Raw genomic sequence first — 23,012 nt, forward strand, 5'->3', positions numbered from 1 at the left:
ACATAAAGCTAACTATGTACTAAGTAGGAAACTTTTTCGTAGAAATGGAATACGCAGCAATGCCTCTCCTAAGCCTGCTAATCCAGATCATTCCAAATAACTGTTACGAAGAGCTGTTGATTTCCATGTTCGATAATGAAGTACGTGTTAGTTCCTGGAGATTAACGTCAAGTGCTAGACAAGAGTTTGTGAATCGTATGCCAGTAACCTGTTGGAATTGAATGACCTATAGCTAAATGCCTGGCCCGGCGTACGCCCGAACTCGGTTAAACAAGTTGTACAAACCACTTCCACGATTAAATGCAGCCAAAGGCGGGTGTACCCGTTTATAGATGAGTGGCTACGAAGATTGTATTGGTATGTCTTTACGAACCCACTACGTACCGTTAAGACACTGACAAGCAACATTGCTTAGTATCTACTAAGTACTGATATAGATATCTGGAAAAGAAAATGGAAAAAGGAAGGATCTATACAAATCTTACATCACATATGGAAAAAAAATTGTAAACCTATCCCTGCCCGCAAACTTCCCATAAATGAATTGTAAAGATTTCTTTTCATTTCATCTATAAAATAACAGTAGAATCGTAGATCAGAAACCATCTCAATCATTTAAATATATTAAACTTGTCTCTACATGATTTTGCTGTGTTACGAAACACAGCAACGATGAGCCTACGATGTTCAATGCGAGACGTATTCGCGATTTGTTTAGGCGGCAGCAGCGCTAATGAAACACAAAGCGACATGTCTGCAATGACAGTAGGTAACCCTGTCAGAGGATTTACGTAAAGACTTCGTTACGGCAAATTTTGTCTTACTATTGTTAGTGGGAGCCTGTGGGCGAAACAACGCACTATTGATCTGGGCTTGGAAAGCGACGCAATCGAGTCGCTTCGGTGGCACGTTGATGAAATTCTCTGACAATTAAGTCCGGCATGTGAAGAACCTGGATTTTCTTATTGCAGTTAAGTAGTACATCAGTTTTCCTACTCGCAGTCTAAAAGCAACTACTACATGCAAACTAACATGGTCCAGCAAAGTAAAAAAAAAAAACAATTTTCCACCTTTCTACTTGCATCTATACTCGCCAAATCACTGTAGGATAGTTAACAGACGATACTTTCCATAATCATCCTTCAGCTTGTAACCCTCTAAAGTAACCGTTGACGCTGAAAGAAATTATAGGAATGTTTTCCGCTTGTTTTCCTTGGCCATATATCTGTATCATGTCCTTATCTTTATTAGATATCTAAAAATATTACATGCATGGGAAATATTAATGATGACAAATTATATAAATGCATTGTGACTGTTACTGTTGTTAAAAGAAACAAAGATTACAAGACCAACAACAAAAATGTTGATATTTAATAAACGAAGTTTTTCTCAATCTTTTAATATATTCAGACATGTAATAAAAATAAGGCCTCACTGAGAGTGGCATAGATGTCATGAAATAAATTTTTACGAGGATAATGAGAAGTGTGTATCTTTAGAAAAACAAAAGGAACCTATTGCTGTGGTTGATGAATTCCATTGTACCATGTTAAACTTTCTCCCCGGTCCGACTGCCTGCCATGTAGATGACCTCAATTATCCACAGATCCTTCAATTAAAATTATGTGCAAGCAGGTTTTCACGAGGTTACCTCGGTCTTACTTAGGATTTTCAGAGTCTCTCGTTACTCCTGCTCTGTGAACTTACAATTCTCTTAACGAGTACAGTTGTCTAGGATCCGATTTCCTCATCCCGTATTCTAGTACACAATCGCAGACAGATTACGGTCTAATGAACATTCTACTAATGAGCCGAATCTTGTAATTTGCTTAACTTTTTTAAGCCTAAGGATGTTCTATTCCATATCACAGTTCAGCATTCCTCTCGCATATTTTTTTTTAAGGAATGAAGAAGCCCTACTTATTATGTTGTCAAGGGCATTGTTGCATGAAATCGAGAGGTTTCCTAAGGCCACGAATACAGATCTCAGTGAACACCTTCATTTATATCTCTCATGAGGCGATTTCTAACAATACTGTATAAATCTTGATTAATTTCCTCCCGGGATCCGTGTGTTAAAAAATATGAACGATGAACATTATTACTTTTATTTTCCGCTGGTCAACAGCTAATAATTGTTTTAATCACATTTTCCAATTTTTTAGCCGTTCCTTGGACTCACTTTTCTACCCATTCTAGCTGTTGTCACTAGCAATACGCGATATGCATATATAAAAGTTTCTGTCAGTATCACTCTAAAAGCATCCAGTGAAGACGCAAAATCTGTATAATAATAGCTGATCATTTGTAGTAGTGCTTCATAAAAATTCTCAGCCAAGATCGCAATTATATCGCATAACCTTCCAAAATTACTAGTTCTGGCCATTGGCACCGTTTGTTGCTGTCTTATAAATGTATTTTATTTGGGTGTTTTCAATTTCTCGTCATATGTTCTCTCCTATTTCCCTAAAACATTTATTTGGAAAGTTGACGCGATGTAACTGCGATTTTGATTATACGATGGATAAAAAATCATCTGAAAGAGTTCGCAGGTGGCCCTTAGATAAATAAGTACACACACGTGCAGAGAATTTGTGCTGTTTGTTAACTGCTAATATGGCAAATACGCGTCAAAGCATGTGTTTTAGCATGAGTTGCGATGTACTTCAAATCATGTAAAGGACTACAGGACAATCACTTCTCACTGAACAGATCTTCGGGGCACTTTTAAGGCTTCGTGATCGTCATTAAAAGCAAACAGCGGAAGTGGCATTCAGATGCACATAGGAAGCCGCGATCTCCAAGAAAACAGAGTGACTAAATGCGACAACAGCCACAGCAGAGAGGATGATGTACGTTTTTTCTGCAATCGTTAATCTCTAGGTCAAGTTCAAATAACAGCAGATATTTTAGCTCATTTTAGTATTCTGTATAATTAACAGTTTCTCCCTAACTCTGTGACACTTGCTGGCGGTTTGCATATTTCCATGTACTCTGTCAAGTATTCGACGTATATGGAAAACTAGAAGTATAGTCAAGGTTATATTAACGTACGTGGCTTTACCAACGGATTCCGAAATGTTCTGTTAGTAACACACAATATACTAAAAATTCGCTCGTAGGACGTATTTACTGTGGCCCTATCGTTAGCTTGAATGATATTCTAACTTTTTCTCTGGGTCTCTCACTTCTGCGTAAATCTGTTAGTACAGAATTTAAACCACTCTAATTTTTATTTAATTTTTTTGCTGAGTGGTTGTTGCATAAACAAAATACCAAGTAACACATGAAAGAACATCTGTTGCTGCTGCAAATCACCTCTCTTGCAAATGTCTCCAATAAGGCGAACTTCTACCGGCTGGCGCTGTACGCAAGATAAACTGCGATTAGCTACGAGTTCTCAAGATACTTTTCGCGTATGTAGTACTAACTCGAACACTCATTCTTATTAAAACGTGTAAATACTTAGCAACTGAGGAAGACATCTGCAGTATCTGAATTACTAAGAACTACAGCGAACCAAAATGAAATAACTGCTCCCATCACTAAGGAACTATTTGAGGAAGGAACGACAGAGGTCGGAAATCAGTAACGTATGAACCAGGATACATTAGTATTATAGATAATAAGAAATTTTAAATAACCTACGAATATGCAGCACCAAAAATCTAATTTGAACATTACGCAGTCATGGTGGAATGGTGACACACGTGAATGTGAGTTAGATAAGGACATAATGCTATGAAAAGCAACAGTACGTAGTTTCTCATTGTAAAATAACTATGTTAAGAAAACAGGACTAACGAGCACTTCCTTCCAAAGCAGTTCCTCACTTTTAATTGGCCACCAACTAACAAATATCGGAAAAATTGCTGTCTTTGGCAATTTGCCCTCTGCCGAGCATTACTCCGTACTCTCGCTGGTGTGAGGTCCTGTTACGAAGCTAGAGAACAACAAAGAATTAGGCACGGTTTCAAAACTGAGTATTAGACACAGCGCTATAACAATAAATAAATAAGTAAATAAATAAATAAAAGTAACAGATGGACACAGACATTTCTTTATTAATAACTTGGGACGTAGCCTCACTTAAGGTAAAATGGGTTCCCTTATAGGACAGACATTGCATGACATGTTGTAGCGAGTGCACTGTTTATACGAACTGGTATTCGTGCGAAATATTCCTCGACCAAATAACTCTATTAGCTATTGCAGAACGTCTCTGTGGGATACGGCTTGTACCACTTGGTCCTGTTGTTAATGAGTCTGAAGCAATGTTGAAAACACTACTAAGCGTGCTAACTTGAGATTAATTTTTACTCCGATAGAGCAAGTAATAGCGACCTCTTTCTGCTGATTGTCATTTAGAAGTTGAGCGAAAACCCACGGCTTGTGCAGATGTATTCCTTTTAGCTTTCTGTATCATACTCATCGGCACAGCAGACTAATTCCCTACTGATTTGACACAAACGTCACACGCATTATTACCCACGCCTCGCCGTACGCGCCACGTACAAACGCCGGAGCTGTAACTACGTAGCGGCGATTTATGTAGTGGCCAAACCAAAATCGCAAAATATTCGTAGTGATATGTCGTACGATAACACATCACAAAGCTGTTGTTTTGTCCACGTTTTCATTTGTGGCAAATGGCGGCAGCGCAGCTTCCAGGTATAAGTGACACTAAGAAATCGGCTCTAGTTGCTCTGCAAATTATTTTAATAGACGCTGGAGCTGATTTCTCAGTGTCAACATAGTAGCCCACAACCATTCTTGTATCATTCAAGTTTTCTTTAGAAATGAATAATGTATACTCTTATTACCAACACTCTAAGTCTACTCTTTGGAAGCCACAAGGCGGGTCTTGCTTCGTACTGGTATTGGCCCTTCCCAGTCATATTATAACAGTGAATGAAGCACGCGCCCCGATTCTTCTCTTTCGCCACCACTAATCGAGCTACAGGAAGGAAGCAACAAATGTTACTCACACACTACGTCATACACCATATCCCGAAATTTATCCACCAGTGTTCTGCAAAAACAGCATCGTCATCCTCAAGGATTCCCATTCGCAAACCGTGAGCCTGTCTATTAGAAAGTCATAATGCCTATGCCTCCCAGTTACGTTTCTTCAGCGTGCCTCCGACTTCCTTCGAAGTATACCTCCGTGCCTGCTCGATAAGGATTCCAAATGCCGGAGCATATGTGCTGTTTCCTTTACAATCGTACGACTTTATCCCAAAACTATCTCAACAAACGCGAGTCTTCTAGAAGCCTTCTGATCCACGCGTTCGTCTCATGCGGTTTTCTCTCGAACTTTACGACTAATCTTCTGACCAGGTAGCATAAGCTTACATTTGCCTAGCAGCAGACATCAGAACGCATTAGTTTTAACAGCTCACGTCCTAAATGAAGGACCGTATTCCGGAAAAGATTATTCAAGCGATTTTTGAGTCAAAACTCGATTCAGCCGTATTTCCTGGAAGCCGTCGCTAAATCAGCGACGTAACGAATTAAGGCGTTGCCTTTTGTAGCTCTGGCGTTAAATGGCCAAAAGAAAAGCGACACCACCACTCTGTTCAAAGCGGGTACGCGAACGGCAGGAGTCATTCAAAGAGCGAGAGCCCGCAGGCGTCGATATGCGCGGCGCCATTGTCGGTCGGTCCTACGCGCGGGTATTGCGCAGCCGGGACTCTGTTGAGGCGGCAGAATTATCACTTTGGAGCGGCCGCCGCCGCTGCCGCCGCCACCGCCCCCGCAGTCGGCCGCCCCCGCAGTCCGCCGCCCACGACGCCCGCCCCTCGCGCACTGCCCGGCGACCTCCGCGCCGCAGTCTCAGCCGGCGCCGGCGCCGACGCCGACGCCGACGCCGAGCTGTGACGGTGGCGCCGCGCGGCGGCCGTCGCCGGCACCAAGTCGCCCCTCTGCCACAGGTGGTATTGATCAGCGGGCAGTCTGCGCGTGCCCTGGACTGCCATCACCTCCGCACAATCCCCCCCACCCCCACCCCACCCGCCCCCACCTCGTCATTGAACCCGATCATCTGTTCCACCGTGGAACCATCTGGAAATTTGTCGCATGCGGCAAAAATTATTTCTAACATCTCATCATATCTCCACATGTTTCAAGCCCTTTGCCGTATCTGACAGAATTACAGCGTCATCGGCAAACCCCGATTTTTTTATTTCTCCTTTGGGTGCCTTTACAGCTTCCCCAGTGTGCAGATTGAATAACATCGGGGAAAGACTGCAACCGTGTTTCACTCCCTTCTCAACTACTGCTTCCCTTTCATGTCCTTCAACTCTTTATAACCGCAATATAGTCTCTGCACAAGCTGTCTATAACCATCTGCATTCTGTATTTTACCCCTGATTCCTTCACAATTTCAAGATGGTATTCCAGTCAAGATTGTCAAAAGCGTTCTCTAGGTCCAAAAATGATATAAACGTAGCTTCGGCTTTCGTTAACCTATCTTCTAACATAAGTCGTGGGGTCACTATTGCCTAGAGTGTTCCTGTAGTGCGCCGAATCTCAAACTGATCTTCCCCAAGGCTGGCTGCTTCCAGTTTTGCTATTCATCTGTAAATAATTCGCGTAAGTATTTTGCAACCAACTATGGTTTGGAAATATTCACTTGTCATCATTTGCTTTCTTTTGAATTGGAAGTTTTACATTCTGCTTGAAGTATGAGGGTTTTCATCTGTCTCATACTTCTTGCACACTGGATGGAAGAGTTTTGCCTTGACTGGCGCTCCCAAGGCTTTCAGTAGTTCTGTGAGAATTTTGTCTACACCATGGGCCTTGTTTCGACTTAAATCTTTCAGCACTCCATCAAATTATTCTCGCAGTGTCATATCTTCCATCTCATCTTCGTCCTCTTCCATTGCTATAACATTGCCTTCAAGTTCATTCCCCTTGGATAGAGCCTTTCTATACTCCTTCCACCTATCAGCTTTCCCGTCTTTGATTAGGATTGATTTTCCATCCGAGCTCTTCTCTCTTCTCCAAAGAGCTCTTTAATCTTCGCATCGGCGGTATCCGTGTTTCTTCTAGTTATAGAGGCTTCTACGGAGTTGCATTTGTCCTCTAGACATTCCTGCTTAACCATTTTACTTTTCGCCAATGTCATTCTCAGGCTACTGTATTATCTTTCGCCGGCCGGGGTGGCCAAGCGGTTCTAGGCGCTGCAGTCTGGAACCGCGTGACCGCTGCGGTCGCAGGTTCGAATCCTGCCTCAGGCATGGGTGTGTGTGATGTCCTTAGGTTAGTTAGGTTTAAGTAGTTCTAAGTTCTATAGGGCTGATGACCTCAGAAGTTAAGTCCCATAGTGATCAGGGTCATTTGAACCATTTTTGTATTCTCTTTCGGTTGATGAGTAATAATACGATGCGAACAAAACGCCTGCCAAGTAAAATATACTTTTGGATGATCATTTTGTTAATCAATAGCTTTAATCTCAAGCTTTTTGGGTACTGGATCCAAACCTATAATAAGTTTTTTTTTTTTTTAATCACGTGTAGGTTTGTCCAATATTACTTCGTTATAAAGTAGAAAATTAGCGAACGCTGCTGTTCAGTGATATACACAAACGACCTACTGTATATCGTCGGAAGCTTCACGAGACTTTCCGCAGATGATTCTTTTATATAAGTAATGTCCCAACACTCTAAAGTTTTAACAAAATACACGAAAACCTGGATAGATTGGACGCTTGCTTCAGGAACTGGTAGTTCAGCGCCAACATGAACAACTGGACTTACTGCACATAAATGAACGGAATGACCTATTAACGTACAACACATGTTTGCATTGCAAGCAGTCACATGCGTGAATGAACTGGGAGTATGCGTACCGAACCCTTTAAATACGAGCGACCGCATGAAACTAAACACAGTTAAGGGAAATGTCGGGCTCAGATTCATTGCAAGAATATTCAAAAAGTACAGTCCACACCCGAAGGAGGTAGCTTACAAAATCCACCGACGTTCGATCGATTCTTGAATATTGCTCATCAGTCTGAAGCTCGTACCAGATAGAATTTATAGAAGAACTGGAGAGGACAGATAGAACAGTGGAGCGTTTTGTCACAGGTTCATTTAATAAGCACGATACTGAAACGAGAGATACGCTGACAACTCCAGTGGCAATTATTCAGAGGGCTTATGTTCCCAGAAGAGTCAACCAATACAGGGTGAGCCAAAAGGACTTTGCAACTGTGGAATGATGCAGAAATTTATTGAGATAACTTACAGAATCTGTAGCAAAACAACCTCAACACTTTCACATGAAAATGTCAAGTGTCATTTTGGTTCGATATGGCTACCATTTACAATGCGGTAAACATCCCACCGCTAATCAATTTCTTCCCATACTTGTTGCAGAAAATCGAGCGTAACTTGTGCAGCGGCGGCGTATATTCGTTTTGTCAGGTCAGTTAAACTGTTCGTTAAGAAAGCAAAGTACTCACGGTCCTTAGTGAAACCCCTGAGAAAGGAATCCAGTGGCAGGCCACTGTGACCGAGCGGTTCTAAGCGCTTCAGTCCGGAACCGCGCTGCTGCTACGGTCGCAGGTTCGAATCCTGTCTCGGGCATGGATGTGTATGATGTCCTTAGGTTAGTTAGGTTTTAGTAGTTCTACGTCTATGGGACTGATGACCTCAGATGTTAAGTTTCATAGTGCTTAGAGTCATCTGAACCATCATTTTCTTTTGTGGAATGCCAGTCTCGCGAGACACACGTCGCGTAGATTTTTGAAACTACGGGCAAAGCTCTTCCTAACCTATTCAACACAATTATCAACACGCGGGCGATTTACCATGTCGCAGTGAACAACCTGCCTTAACGAAGTTATTGTGCAGAGAGTAAATTATAGGTTGGAGGTTCTTTAGCGTATTCGGTGCGACATTTACGCCGAACAGTTGTTGCAGAGTTCGTTTTGTGAGACGAAAACACACAGCAAGCACGCTCTGCACGAGTGAAAGTAGCCAGTTTAACTGTGCACTATGTAGGCACTCCTGGTGAAGAAATTGGGGTACTGATGCACTTTGAGAATCAAACTCGACGTCGTTTACTACAAAATCACAGTTCTACGTTTCTGTAATTTAGCTCAATAAATTTCTATATAACTCCAAAGTTGTAACGTGCTTTATGACTTGCCCTGAACATTGCTTCCTCCTACATGTAAACTTGCGAAAAGACCATGAGAACTCGAGTTCAAACGCCGGCTTACCAACGAATGTCCTTCGCGCACACTAGTCGCGACTGGAACAGGGCAGAGGGGAAGTGTTAGGTGTACACAAAATACTCCGCGCCAAACACTATCATGTGACTTGCAGAGTATAGATGTTGATGTAGATGTAATTGGATCAAAATTTAATTTAATTTTTCCTCTTGAACGACAGTTATTATCGAAGTGTATGGTAAGGCGGGGTAAAGTGCTCAGGGCGGGAAAAGGGGCCATTGCATATATTTTTGCCTTCAATAGCGCTGCCGAGAAGTGGTCAAACTAGCTCTAACAGACAGCATCGAAGGGTGACGTGGGCGTCAGGAATCGAAGTCGGTTATAAACAGTACTGTCAGACAGACAACAGTTACTGTCTGGTTGCAATCCAGGCAGCGAGTACACATAGCAGCAAAGATCGCCGCACCCGGAGAACACGGTTGAGTCGCTCGTCGAAGTATTGCACAGAAAATGGAAACAACAACTCAGCAGAACACCCGGAAGCACAGTAATCATTAATCGCGTCGAGATAACCTGAGAAATCATACCGTCATTGTTGTCAGCGAGTCTGACAGAGGAAGCATGTTCCGTTATTTTTTAGTAACAGATTTTCTGATTTTCAGGCGATACGCGAGCGGCGTTCAGTACGTAATCCAACACATTTTTTTCTGAAAGCAGGTTGTTTTATTCAGGATTCCAATAAACCAAATTATTTCCTACTCTTTTGGCTAGAAAACCTTGTTTTTTAACATAATTTCCGTTCGATGCGACGGCCTTATATCACCTTACTGGGAGGATCTGTATGACCATATGGTACTACTCTATTGGTCGACTTCGAAGCCAACATCTTGCTGCGTCAGTAACCCAACCCCAACCCCCCCCCCTCCCCCTCACCCATCATTCTCGTACCGCTTCACACGGTGTGCACCTTCATTCGGCCATACACATGGAAGTCGGAGGGAGCGAGATGTGGGCTATAGGGTGGATGAGGAAGAATATTCCATTGAAATCTTGTGATATCTTCGCGGGCTCGCGGACTTATGTGAGGTCTCGCATTATAATGGAGAAGGAGTTTTTGACCACGATCCGCCGGTCGTCTCGAATGACAGTGTCCGCTCATTCCAACATTGCAGGAGTCAGAGCTGTATGCGGCCGGCCGGCATGCGGGAAATCGGCCAGGTTTGCGCGGCCTTGTTGCGAAGATGGCAGACGCCTCACCCAACGAGTCACCGAGCTGTAGTTCACTGCCATGTCTCCGTAGACACTCTGCAAGCGCCTGTGAAGAACTGCATTGCTCTGCTTTTCCGTCAAAAGAAACTCAATGACAGCCCTCTGCATGGAACACATCTCCATTACAGACGCTATTTTGAAGACTACGTACAGCGGCGCCAACAGTTGGAGCTCCATGCAACAATGAGCGGGAATATTCCACGATGTCCCACAACAAAGTATACATTTTTTTGAACCGAAATTGGCGGAGAACAAAAACTGTTGCATTACTTTTTGAACGCCCCTCGTATTATTCCTTGTGACTTCTTTCCGTTTCATCTAGGGACCATTAATTCTTACACGACTTCCGACCGAGAAAAGTAGCCACACTACTCGTAGCCTCCTATCATCTTATCCGCATGGCTGTAACGGATCGTGCAGCCACGTCTCGATCCCTGAGTCAACAGATGGGGACGTTTGCAAGACACCAACCATCAGCACCAACAGTTCGGTGACGCTTGCAGCAGCATGGACTATCAGCTCGGAGACCGTGGCTGCGGTTCCCCTTGATGCTGCATCACAGACAAGAGCGCCTGCGATGGTGTACTCAACGACGAACCTGGCTGCACGAATGGCAAAACGTCATTTTTTTGGGATGAATCCAGGTTATGCTTACAGCATCATGATGATCGCATCCGTGTTTGGCGCATTGCGGTGAACGCACATTGGAAGAGTGTATTCGTCATCGCCATACTGGCGTATCACCCGGCGTGATGGTATGGGGTGCCATTGGTTACACGTCTCGGTCACCTCTTGTTCGCATTGACGGCACTTTGAACAGTGGACGTTACATTTCAGATGTGTTACGACCCGTGGCTCTACCCTTCATTCGATACCTGCGAAACCCTACATTCCAGCAGGATAATGCAGGACCGCATGTTGCAGGTCCTGTACGGTCCTTTCTGGATACAGAAAATGCGGTGTCACCGCCAGACACCACACTTGCTAGGTGGTAGCCTTTAAATCGGCCGCGGTCCGGTAGTACGCGTCGGACCCGCGTGTCGCCATTATCAGTGATTGCAGACCGAGCGCCGCCACACGGCAGGTCTAGAGAGACTTCCTAGCACTCGCCCCAGTTGTACAGCCGACTTTGCTAGCGATGGTTCACTGACTTCTACGCTCTCATTTGCCGAGACGATAGTTAGCATAGCCTTCAGCTACGTTATTTGCTACGACCTAGCAATGCGCCAGTATCCGTACTATTGATATTGTGAATCATGTACCATAAAGAGCGACGTTCTCCATGAATGGATTAAAGTTAAGTATTCCACCAGCTATGTCCGGTTTCCTCAATTCTAATTCCCTTGTCATGTTCCAGACCTCACGCCAACCTGCGTGAGCTAAAACGTTTGCATTTCGGCCTCCTTTAACCATACGGTTGGCTCTCCTGCCAACCACAACAGAAAATGTTCGACTGCTGCCTGGCCAGCACATTCTCCAGATCTCTAACCAATTGAAAACGTCTGGTCAATAGTGGCCGAGCAACTGGCTCGTCACAATATGCCAGTCACTACTCTTGATGTCTTGTGGTATCGTGTTGAAGCTGCATGGGCAGCTGTAGCTGTATAGGCCATTCAAGCTCTGTTTGACTCAATGCCCAGGCGTATCAAGACCGCTATTACGGCCAGTGGTGGTTGTTCTAGGTACTGGTTTCTCAGGATCTATGCACCAAAACTGTGCGAAAATGCAATCACATGTCAGTTCTAGTATAATACATTTGTCCAATGAATACCCGTTTATGATCTGCATTTCTTCTTGGTGTGGCAATTTTAATGACCAGTACTGTACTTGTAACAACCTGCTTCAGTGATAACTAGACCTCCCTCTCATTCACAATCTTTCTTGGTTCAAAGACGAAATCGAACCTGTTTTCATAATTTCAGCTCCAAGAATGCTTTCAACTTCGCTTCTGATACATGAGGAAAACTCCATGATTACCGTCCACAAGCATGGAGCCTGACCTCACAAGTGATGAGGATGGAGGAGCGGAAGGAGTACAAACCTCGTTAAAGAACCGGGGTCCACAGGGTCCTGGATGGTAGCGCCCTGTCATAGGAACCCCTAGCAGGGTTACGTTGAGGACCTCAAGCGGCGGAGAAGGCGGGAGTGGCAAGCCCATAGCGTCTTCGCTCCGGAACATCGACTACAAATGGCGTCTGGCAGCCTAATGTAAAAAGTGAAAGGCAACGGGAAACCACCACTGTCGGTTCCCAAGAACACCTAATGGCTTTACTCAATTTTATGGACAGGGTTGAGAGGAGCTTCGGTGTGCACAGATCATTCTAATCAACAACCTACACTTTGCGAATGATGCTACACTCGTTGCAGGGAGTGAGGGGGAACTCAGTAATCTGTTCTCCAGGGTGAAAACTATTAGTTTAAATTTCAGTCTAGAGATAAACATGAAACAGACGAAACTAATGGTTATTAATCGTCAAGTTATACATCAAATCCAACTTACAGGTTCCTTAATTGATCTGGAAGAAGTGAATGATTGTATCAGAGTCTCTGATCAGTGGCGGAGGATAGTGTAGCAAAGAAATAATACGACGGATCGTCCTTGGCCAAGTCGTTATGGTTAAAGACACTGGCCGAACCGAGCAGCACCCAAAACAATGAAAATGCGCTTGGTGAAATCATTGGTGCTCCCTGCGTCTGGACCGGGAAAGCTAGTGACAAAAGCCGAATTGCTGCCTTCGAGATGTGGTGTTGGTGGTAGATGTTACGCATACCATGAATGGATAAAAGAACCAATACTTCCATCATAAAAGAACTTACCACCATAAAAAGGTCATTTTCCGGTTTCAGTCAAAGATACCTCCCGTTCCTTGGAAACATTTTGAGAGGAGAAAGGGATAATTTAGAGAAGACCATCTTGCAAGGCAAAATCTAAGGCAGAAGATCACGTGGAAGAGCAACAAGTAGATGGTTGAATGAAGCGAAGCCTACGTTTCCACATTTCACATTACATTAAGAAGAACTGAAGATCACTACGGGTGGAGACCGATATTCGAAGATTCAGTCACTTAAGAAATTAATAAAGAAGTAAGATCATGGCCCTCAGCAATGAGTAAACCGACAAATCATGATGTGAGGAAATTTCTCTCAGAGATACTTGAAACATTCTCCATCTTTGGATAAGTTACAATTTCTCTAGGTCCGAGTGTGGAACTGACAACCGACCATGACACAGACTTGTCCCGAAGCTTCACCCAAAGACTGCACATTTTGGCTTCGCCAAGTTGTTCGAACTGCTGCTGTCTAAGCGCCGGCTTAAAATTACATTTCAGGAGAGGAAAAAAAAGGATATGGGTGTACCTCAAGAACGTTCTGCCCCAATCAAATTTATTCACCTTAACCAAACAAACGACGGATCCATCAATAAGAAACGCAAATATTTAGTCAGCCTATACATTGTTGCCGCACCATTAAGAACTCGGGCTTTAAGGTGGCGCTAGTGAAGATGAGCCAAGCACTCGCAGTTCTCAATGGCAACAACAGGTTAATCTCTCTCACACCAAACCATTGAGCTTTGCATCATCATAACATAAAGCCAATGAGAAGCTGAGAGTAAGGAGACGTGGTTCATATTTTTCTGTGTGAGGTGGTACATTTCTAAAGCGCATAATAGCTCTTGAACATAAAAGAACAATTGTGTAGTAATTTAATAAAGTGCTGTGGCAATATTCACAGTCAAATTTTTCCCGAAACGAAATTCAGAAAATGTCTTGAATAGGATGCATACGGAACCTACGAACGTTGATTACGCAGAAAATTTCTAGTTATTTTGCGTAATGTAATTTCCCGGAAACCTCCTATCGATATACTGAACTGATCATGAAGTACATGATGACCAAAATGTCTGCTAACATTTGAAAATTCAATAATTCACGGAAAAATGTAGGTAGAGCGGTAAAAATTGACTTATCCGGCCGGTGTGGCCGATCGGTTCTAGGCGATTCAGTCTGGAACCGAGCGATCGCTACGGTCGCAGGTTCGAATCCTGCCTCGGGCATGGATGTGCGTGATGCCCTTAGGTTCGTTAGGTTTAAGTAGTTCTACGTCTAGGGGGCTGTTGACCTCAGATGTTACGTCCCATAGTGCTCAGAGCCATTTGAACCATTTGATTGACTTACATGTTTGATATGACATTGAAACCAAAGAAAACGCACAAAATGACCAACAGATGGCGCTTCATATGACACAAAAGCAATAATTAGCATAATAACTGGTACTATCAATGACGATGTCCTATATAATAAACGTTCATTAAGTCGGCCGTCATTCATCAACAACACCTGTAGTCAAGGGACAATGTTGTGAACAGCACTGTACAACATATTAGTTGGCATAGTGAAAAATTGCAGTCGGATGTCGGCTTTTAGCATTCCTAACGAGGTTGGACGATAGCGGTAGACTTGCGAGGCCAGCTAAACGTGCAACCAATAATCACCGGGACTGAGGTCTAGGGAGCTGGAGGCCGAGAACGATCGAAATGGCGGCTCAGCACGTGATCCTCACCAAACTGTGTGCGCAAGAGGTCTTGCTCACGTGCAGCAATATTGGGTAGAGCGCCATACTGCATAAAAGTCGTACCTCCCAGCAAGTGTTGATCAGCCAGGCCATGGATGATACGATTCTGTAACATAAGGGCGTACCTCGCACCCGTCGCGCTCACAGTCTGGAAAGCAGCACCCCCACATTTTCTCGAATGAAAGGGTCAGATCTAGATTGAGGTGGTAAATCCACACCTCACAGTGACTTCGTCGTCATGCACTGAGGTTTCCACGACAGTTCTAGGATTTTCTGTAGCCCAAATTCTACATTTATGGGGTGTTGACAGACCCTCGAAGTGTGAAAGGGGCTTTGTCGGTCCACGATACGTTAGACAACCAATCGCCATATTTCCCCATTTTCTGAAGCACCCACACAGCAAATGTTATCCGCGTCACGAAACCGATGGCTAACAGTTCATGATGATGCTGGATTTTGCACCGAATCTGTAGCATTGGAGACCAGGCCTTACTGCCCTCCACACAGTGGGAAGTGGAAAGCCGGAGTGACGTGCAAATTCACGTTCCCTGACTTGACAATCCGGAGATGAACTCGCTAAAAGTCTCCATTTCTTCCTGAACTGTCCCGAGTAGCATCGGCACTTGTGTCTGGTCGTCCACTACCGAACCGATCGTCTGAGGAACCTGTGACTTCGAGCTGGATAATCATTTTCTTCACACTGTTGCTTGTCACAAGCCATTTACCTGTTCGAATATCCCTCTTAGTGCGATAGGATTATGTAGCTGCAGTAGCGGTTTCTCTATTCTGGCAGTGAAGCTCATTCTGGAAGCTCAATAACAGTTGCCTTTTCTGGTAAAGTCAACATAGGGCGATTCCTGGTGCATCTGACTCCCTCTTTCACTACAGTCCATTTTATATACGATTCGCACACGTTTTTGGTTTCCATAAAACTCCACGTCTCTTCATGTACGTGTATCAATTTTTAGCTCTATACCTAAATTATTCCGTAAATTAGTGCATTTTCAAGTGTTAACGGACTTTTGGGTCACATTGTATTAGGGACATAACGACAAGTAAGTCACGCTGTTTGTATAACGATACCTCACGTAATAAAATAATCTGTATTATTTCACAAACAGTTCAAGACACTGGAACGGATGATAGTACACAAAAGGACGACAAATGTACTCTATGACTACCATTCGTAATGTCATTATTTAACGAGATATTAGAGCACCTGCGATTCTTTTAATGAAAAAGTGTATTGTAACTGCGTCTGAAGGCCTTTTAAAGAAGGGAACAGTGAGTTGAGGATTCTTTTGTTGTACGTGCAAACTACTCCCCAAAAAAGATATAAAATTGATAATTATTGCACCATACAAATGAATAACACTGAAGTATCACTAGCTTTGCCTCGTATCATTTAGCTACAAAATAGCAGGTCAGCAACTGGAAGCAGTTAATTCCATAAATTATCTGGGAGTACGCATTAGCAGTGATTTAAAATGGAATAATCATATAAAGTTGATCGTCGGTAAAGCAGATGCCAGACTGAGATTCATTGGAAGAATCCTAAGGAAATGCAATCCGACAACAAAGGAAGTAGGTTACATTACGCTTGTTCGCCCACTGCTTGAATACTGCTCAGCAGTGTGGGATCCGCACCAGATAGGGTTGGTAGAAGAGATAGAGAAGATCCAACGGAGAGCAGCGCGCTTCGTTACAGGATCATTTAGTAATCGCGAAAGCATTACGGAGATGATAGATAAATTCCAGTGGAAGACTCTGCAGGAGAGACGCTCAGTAGCCCGGTACGGGCTTTTGTTAAAGTTTCGAGAACATACCTTCACCGAAGAGTCAAGCAGTATATTGCTCCCTCCTACGTATATCTCGCGAAGAGACCATGAGGATAAAATCAGAGAGATTAGAGCCCACACAGAAGCATACCGACAATCCTTCTTTCCACGTACAATACGAGACTGGAATAGAAGGGAGAACCGATAGAGGTACTCAGGGTACCCTTCGCCACACACCGTCAGGTGGCTTGCGGAGTATGGTTGTAGATGTAGATGTAGATGTAAACACTGAATTTACGGCAATTTTTATAAAACCTTTATTCAGATTGAAATAATAGCGATATCGTCATATTCTTGGTTTCAACATCTATCGAGTTTCGTCTTGAAATATGGAATGTTACATTAAAAAATACTGCTTCACCTCTGTGCTAAACAAGTTACAAGTGTTAAAAATGCAGCTACATACTCGTCTCTTTGCACACTCTCTTTTTTCCAAGCCTTGCTTTGGTATCTTGAAGCGTTCAGGAAGCATTAGCCGTGTCCCTCGCCGACAAATGACTCTACATTTTCTCACGTTGTGTTATCAGAGCGTGTTCGGGGCTGCCACAGTCACGAGATAGTGCTTCTGTTATCTCCGCTTGAACGTCGTTACTTGCAGATTGCTTAGTCGTTATGGTGGTTTGCAACAGACCACTCAATCCGTTTAATTTTAGTGGTTAATTCAAAAGGTGCAGAGTTTGGTCCGTTACCACTTAATCCAGTCATTTGTAGGCTCCTTCTCCTACCGCAGTAACAGACCACTCTTGTAACACGACAAGTCGTGGAATTTTTCATATATAGAAACAAGACCCGAGGTAAAGGATATTTCAAGTGCTAAATTCAGTCGTAGGCTCAACCAGGGGATCGAAAATTTGGATTAATGTAGTGAAGTGTAGCAACCTACAAACTGGTGTTACATGAACTCAGTATTTCATTCATACGAGGTTCCGCGAATTGCCGTTCAACGTGTTATATTATGATTGTCTTTTCTACACTGAAAAACTGTTACCGAGAATTGAAACGAGTGAAATGCATAATCGTATCTCGTATAGATGAAAATGGCCAGTGTCGTGTACACTTTTCTGCTCTTATAATGCAGCCTATAACTCAGTGCAATAGACCGACCGGTATATCGTATCTGCGACCTACTGTTGCTACCCCGATGACGTCACAATGGCACAGTTTGTAGGGATTACGTAAAATATTGCATCTCGCTATTCAGATATGCGCTGCACGCGAGACGAGAAAAAGCAGTAGTGATAACACACCCAATGAATGACGTATGAACGGTGGACAACTTATTCACTGCTTAATGACACAGCAATAAATGAATCAGACTGGCTTCGCTGTTCAACAAATAACATTAGTGTCCCAAAATATGCGCACGCATCGCCGGTGTAAATATAGTGTGGCGTGCACCACCAAATGCGTGCTGCCACTACGTGCGTGGTGGCCCCAACTTCCGCCCACGTCCGGGGCAGAGCAGTTCGCAACCCGCGCTACGTGCCGCCTTCTGGCTGCACAAGCGCTCTGCAAACAGCGGCGAGGGGTTTTTCGTACTGTTATTGTCGCCCCCTTATACACTCGCGAATGCAACACGTGAAATCTAACTAAGTCAACAAGCGATTAGTGTACAGGCCTATACATGCGTATTTCGTAACCGAAACTTATCGCGAGTTTGGTATTTCAGCAAGCCGATGAGTAGATGGTTAACATGTTGGTACGTATGTCGGAGATTATTTCTATTATTTAAAATTTAAAAACTTAATTTTGCGATTGATAATAACGAAACGATATACTATACTTCACTGTTAGTCGTAATTAAATACCGCAGAATTTTAACCAAAGATACTTCTATTCAGGAAAAGTAGCTTGTAGACGAAAAAGTCATAATAAATATGCAGGGGATTGTCGAACCGCAAAATACGTAGCAATGTTTACAAAAGAATTGTAATATGTACCTGATGAAAAAATCACATATCTGTATCAAAGAATATTTCAAATTCATGAAATATTGTCATATTACATGTAATAAAAAGAAATATTAAACAATTTAGTATGTGAAAAGCTTTGAAAATTTCTCTATGGTAATGAAGCTATTCTACCTGATTACCTAGCAATGAAAGATACTGGTTTAATCGTTAAAAAGATACATGTATGTGGTCGGTGGCGAACACATGGCCTATATTTTTGTTTTTCTCTTGTACTCACAGTTTCTGTCACAGTGTGTAATAAACCACATTTTTTATATAAAGTGTGTGGTTTTACAAATGCCCGTTCAAAAATGCATGTGATGCTAGTTTTATTTCTCAGTTGCAGCCAAAAATGCGGACAAGTCGTTTCCATTCAGTAAGTGTATGATATCCTGTACCACGAAAAACTGATTGTCTGGCACAAAAATGGTCTTGATATCATTGAAATTCTGGTTTTCTTATGTTTTCACACTTTGCGCAATACCAAAAGTTATACGTCAATTTCATCTACTGAACAATTCTGTTTGAATTACTTTTTTGTATTGAACAATATGTGTTCGTTGAAAAGGACCGTGCTGTAACATTGGCTGTAAGTTCCTGTTTATCGCCAACAAAAATTCGTCTAAATTCGGTGGATGTCTGTCAGGAAGCTGCTACTTCAATTTCAGCAGTAAAGAAACGGAACAAGAAAGAGACACACCGAGAAACTGCATTACGGTATACGTATGGGATAGTACTATTGGAGATTAAGGTGACATCATAGACATCATAGACAAACCAGAGAAAGATACATTTCAAATTAAAAAATAATTATGTAAAGGCTGGATGCAAGCCGGTTGTTGCATTCGCTGAATGCTGAATGAAAATCAGAGAAAACGATTACTTCCGTAACGCTTTGACTGTTGCGGAAAGAAATGAACTGATTTTGCTTTGGGTGAGATTAGCTCCCAGTACAGCAGGCTAAAAACTATTTCGAGGAAGTGGGTAGGCCTGTAAGTCCTTTAAGAAAACTTAAGAAAAAGTCGGTTCATCTTTCCGAGGTTGTGGTCAGTGGTTTCTGGATGCAAAACCAGTTCCTTTTGTCGATTGCTTTGCAAAGGGTAACCCGGTTACTGATAATAACAAGTCTTCTTAACTAACTGGATGGAAAAACACGTGAGAAGAGGCCTGCATTGCGAAACGAAATGATCATATTTCATCAGGACAGTGCACATAGTTTCAAAGGAACTGCGATAATGGGAAAATTTAAACATTTCAGGTACAACCTGTTGGAACGTTTACTCTGTTCACCATATCTGACACTCTCTCATTTGACCTATTCTCATTCCTTAAGAAAAATGTCAATGTAAAATTTCTTGTGTCCTATGAAGAGGTTGTCGTAGACGGGTGTATATGTCTGATGTAGATAGGTGTGTACGTCGACGTAGATGGCTATTTAGCGGTGCTTCCAGAACAGCACTTCAAAGACGTCTGCAAAAACTACAAGCTGCTTGACCTAAAAGGGGACGAAATAAAATATAACGTTCTTCGTAGAAATCACACTCATCGTCAGAGTTCTTTTGTGAGATACACAGAAACACCAAAATAAAAGTACACCGAGAAATGTTTTTGAGTCTGGCATGAGGTACGCTACCCTAATCAACGAACAAGAAAATCGCTCTTTACAGATTATGTCTGTCCCGATTGTGCGTATTTCTAGAAACCACGGTGCTGTTTCGACATCGTTGTCACGAAATGCTGAAAACACATTTCAAGATAGTTTATAATGGCCACCCTGTACAAAAGATGTAGCAGATTTGTTCCACAGTTTGTGCAAATTATGGGCTCTTTCGTCCTTTCCGAAAAGATTCTCAGTGCAGAACAGGTCGCAAATCTAGCAGTATGCCTCTAAATTCCTTCAGTCTCATCCCACAAGCCAACATGCTTAGGATTCTAACGTTAGAAAAATATTCAACAAGTCTGACAAAGATATTATAGTCTGACAAAGGTATTATACGCGGCTCATATACCGCTGCACTATGCTTCCCGACAATTCTCTTACTACACTGAACACCTTTTAGCGACCTCCCTACATCAAATTTTATATTTAGCCCCAGTTCACGTCATTCAGGACCACCAGCACATCAGCGATGCTTTCCACAAGTACTGCTCACTTTTTCCTCCTATTAACGCCAATTCTTTTGCATACCCATCAACGTATGGCTGCTTCTCGCTACACCGAACGTTTAATCTTTCAGTCATTGGCCAGTTCTCATTTCCTGCTCAAAGTAGTATCGTCAGCAGCCAATTTGTATTTGCTGCTTACTCTTCCTGATAGGTAGTTGGCATACATTAAGCACGAGGACGACGTTGTCACGCATCCTCGAGGCTTTGCGTCCTAATACTTGTTCTGATGAGCATCCACCGCCCAATAGTACGTGCTGGGTCCTATCAGTCGTGAATTCTTCGAGCTACTCGCATGTACGAGGAGCCACTGCGCAGGCTCGGCATTGCGGTACGGTGTCGTTCGCTTTTCATCGACCTCCGCCAAGTCCCTGGCGCTCCTCGACCGCTCACGATAAATCTCTGGCACACAAGAGACCTGTCGTCGTTACTGGCTGGCTTGCGTCTCCTTTCCCTTGGTCACCATCCTCAGCTGCACTTGTTCCGAACGCTTGTTCTCATTATTATTATTATTATTATTATTACGAGGGTAATCCCAAAGTAAGGTCTCCTATTTTTTATAAACACATAGACCTCTTTATTTCTACAATGGTTTACATCATATTACAGCTCGACCATTTAGCTATTTTTCGGCATAATCACCATTTCTGTGGATGCATTTATGTAGACGCTGTGGCACTTTTTGTATGCCCATGTCATACCAGCTCGCGGCCAAGCTGTTCGTCGTGAATTTCGGTCCGACCAGCTGCAAACTCTCTACACCACATACAGACATTTTTGACATCCATGAACTACTCACCGTACACTTCCGTCAATTGGCGATGAATTTCAATCGGCGCAGTGCCCTTTGCGTTCAGAAACCAAATAACCGCTCGCAATTCGTACTTGGCGGTAACATCCAACGGGAGCTCCATTCTCAACGGCTGCCAAGCCAAGACTGAGCGCCTCAGTACGGCGTGCGCATGTTTACCCACAGCACGTGAAGCACTTTTCATAACAGTGAGTCCAACTGCCACAAAGAGTTCTGTACTTATAAAAAAATAGGAGACCTTACTTTTGGCATTACCCTCGTATTATTATTACTATTATACACTCTATGACAAAAAAAGGCGACGCACTATGAAGTTATTATCCGAATGGGGCCGAAATCGGTAGATGTGATCTATATGTACAGTCAAATAAATGATATTATTACCAAATATGCAGCAACCAGTCGGAAAATCCTGTTTTATTTATGCACTTTTGCAAATCGATTTCAACTGATTAACAGCCATCATCGATGCTTTCAACCAATATGTGCCCTGAGTAGTAATACTGCCTTAACCAGAAGTCAAACATATATAAATAATAAATGGCTTCAAATGGCTCTGACCACTATGCGACTTAACTTCAGAGGTCATCAGTCGTCTAGAACTTAGAACTAATTAAACCTAACTAACCTAAGGACATCACACACATCCATGCCCGAGGCAGGCTTCGAACCTGCGACCCTAGCGATCGCTCGGTTCCAAACTGTGGCGCCTAGAATCGCACGTCCACAATAAATAACACTCAGGGCACATTTTGGTTGAAAGCACCGATGATGGCTGTTAATCATTTGAAATCGATTTCCAAAAGTGAATAAATAAAACATGATTTTGCGACTGGTTCATGCATATTTGGTAATTTTATGGTTTACGGTCGCTGGACGAGTTGGGAACCACATGGAGCCCACCATTCATAAATAAATGATAACAATTCCAGAAAAAATTGGATGATTTATTCAAGAGAAAGAGAAAGAGCTGCACAAACTGAGCAAGTGAATGACTCTTTGGTCCACCTCTGGCCCTTTTGCAAGGAGTTTTTCGGTCTGGCATTGAGTGATGTCCCCCTGAGGGATATCACGCCAAACTCTGTCAAGATGGCGCGTTAGATTGTAAAAACCTCGAGCTGTTTGGAAGTCCCTGTACATAACGCTCCAAGGGGCCTAGAACATCGTTGGCGTACCGCTCTTCTGTAAGGGTGACGCGGATGACAACGAAAGGGATCCTGCTA

This window comes from Schistocerca gregaria, chromosome 5, assembly GCF_023897955.1.
Source record: "Schistocerca gregaria isolate iqSchGreg1 chromosome 5, iqSchGreg1.2, whole genome shotgun sequence".
Lineage (NCBI taxonomy): Eukaryota > Metazoa > Arthropoda > Insecta > Orthoptera > Acrididae > Schistocerca > Schistocerca gregaria.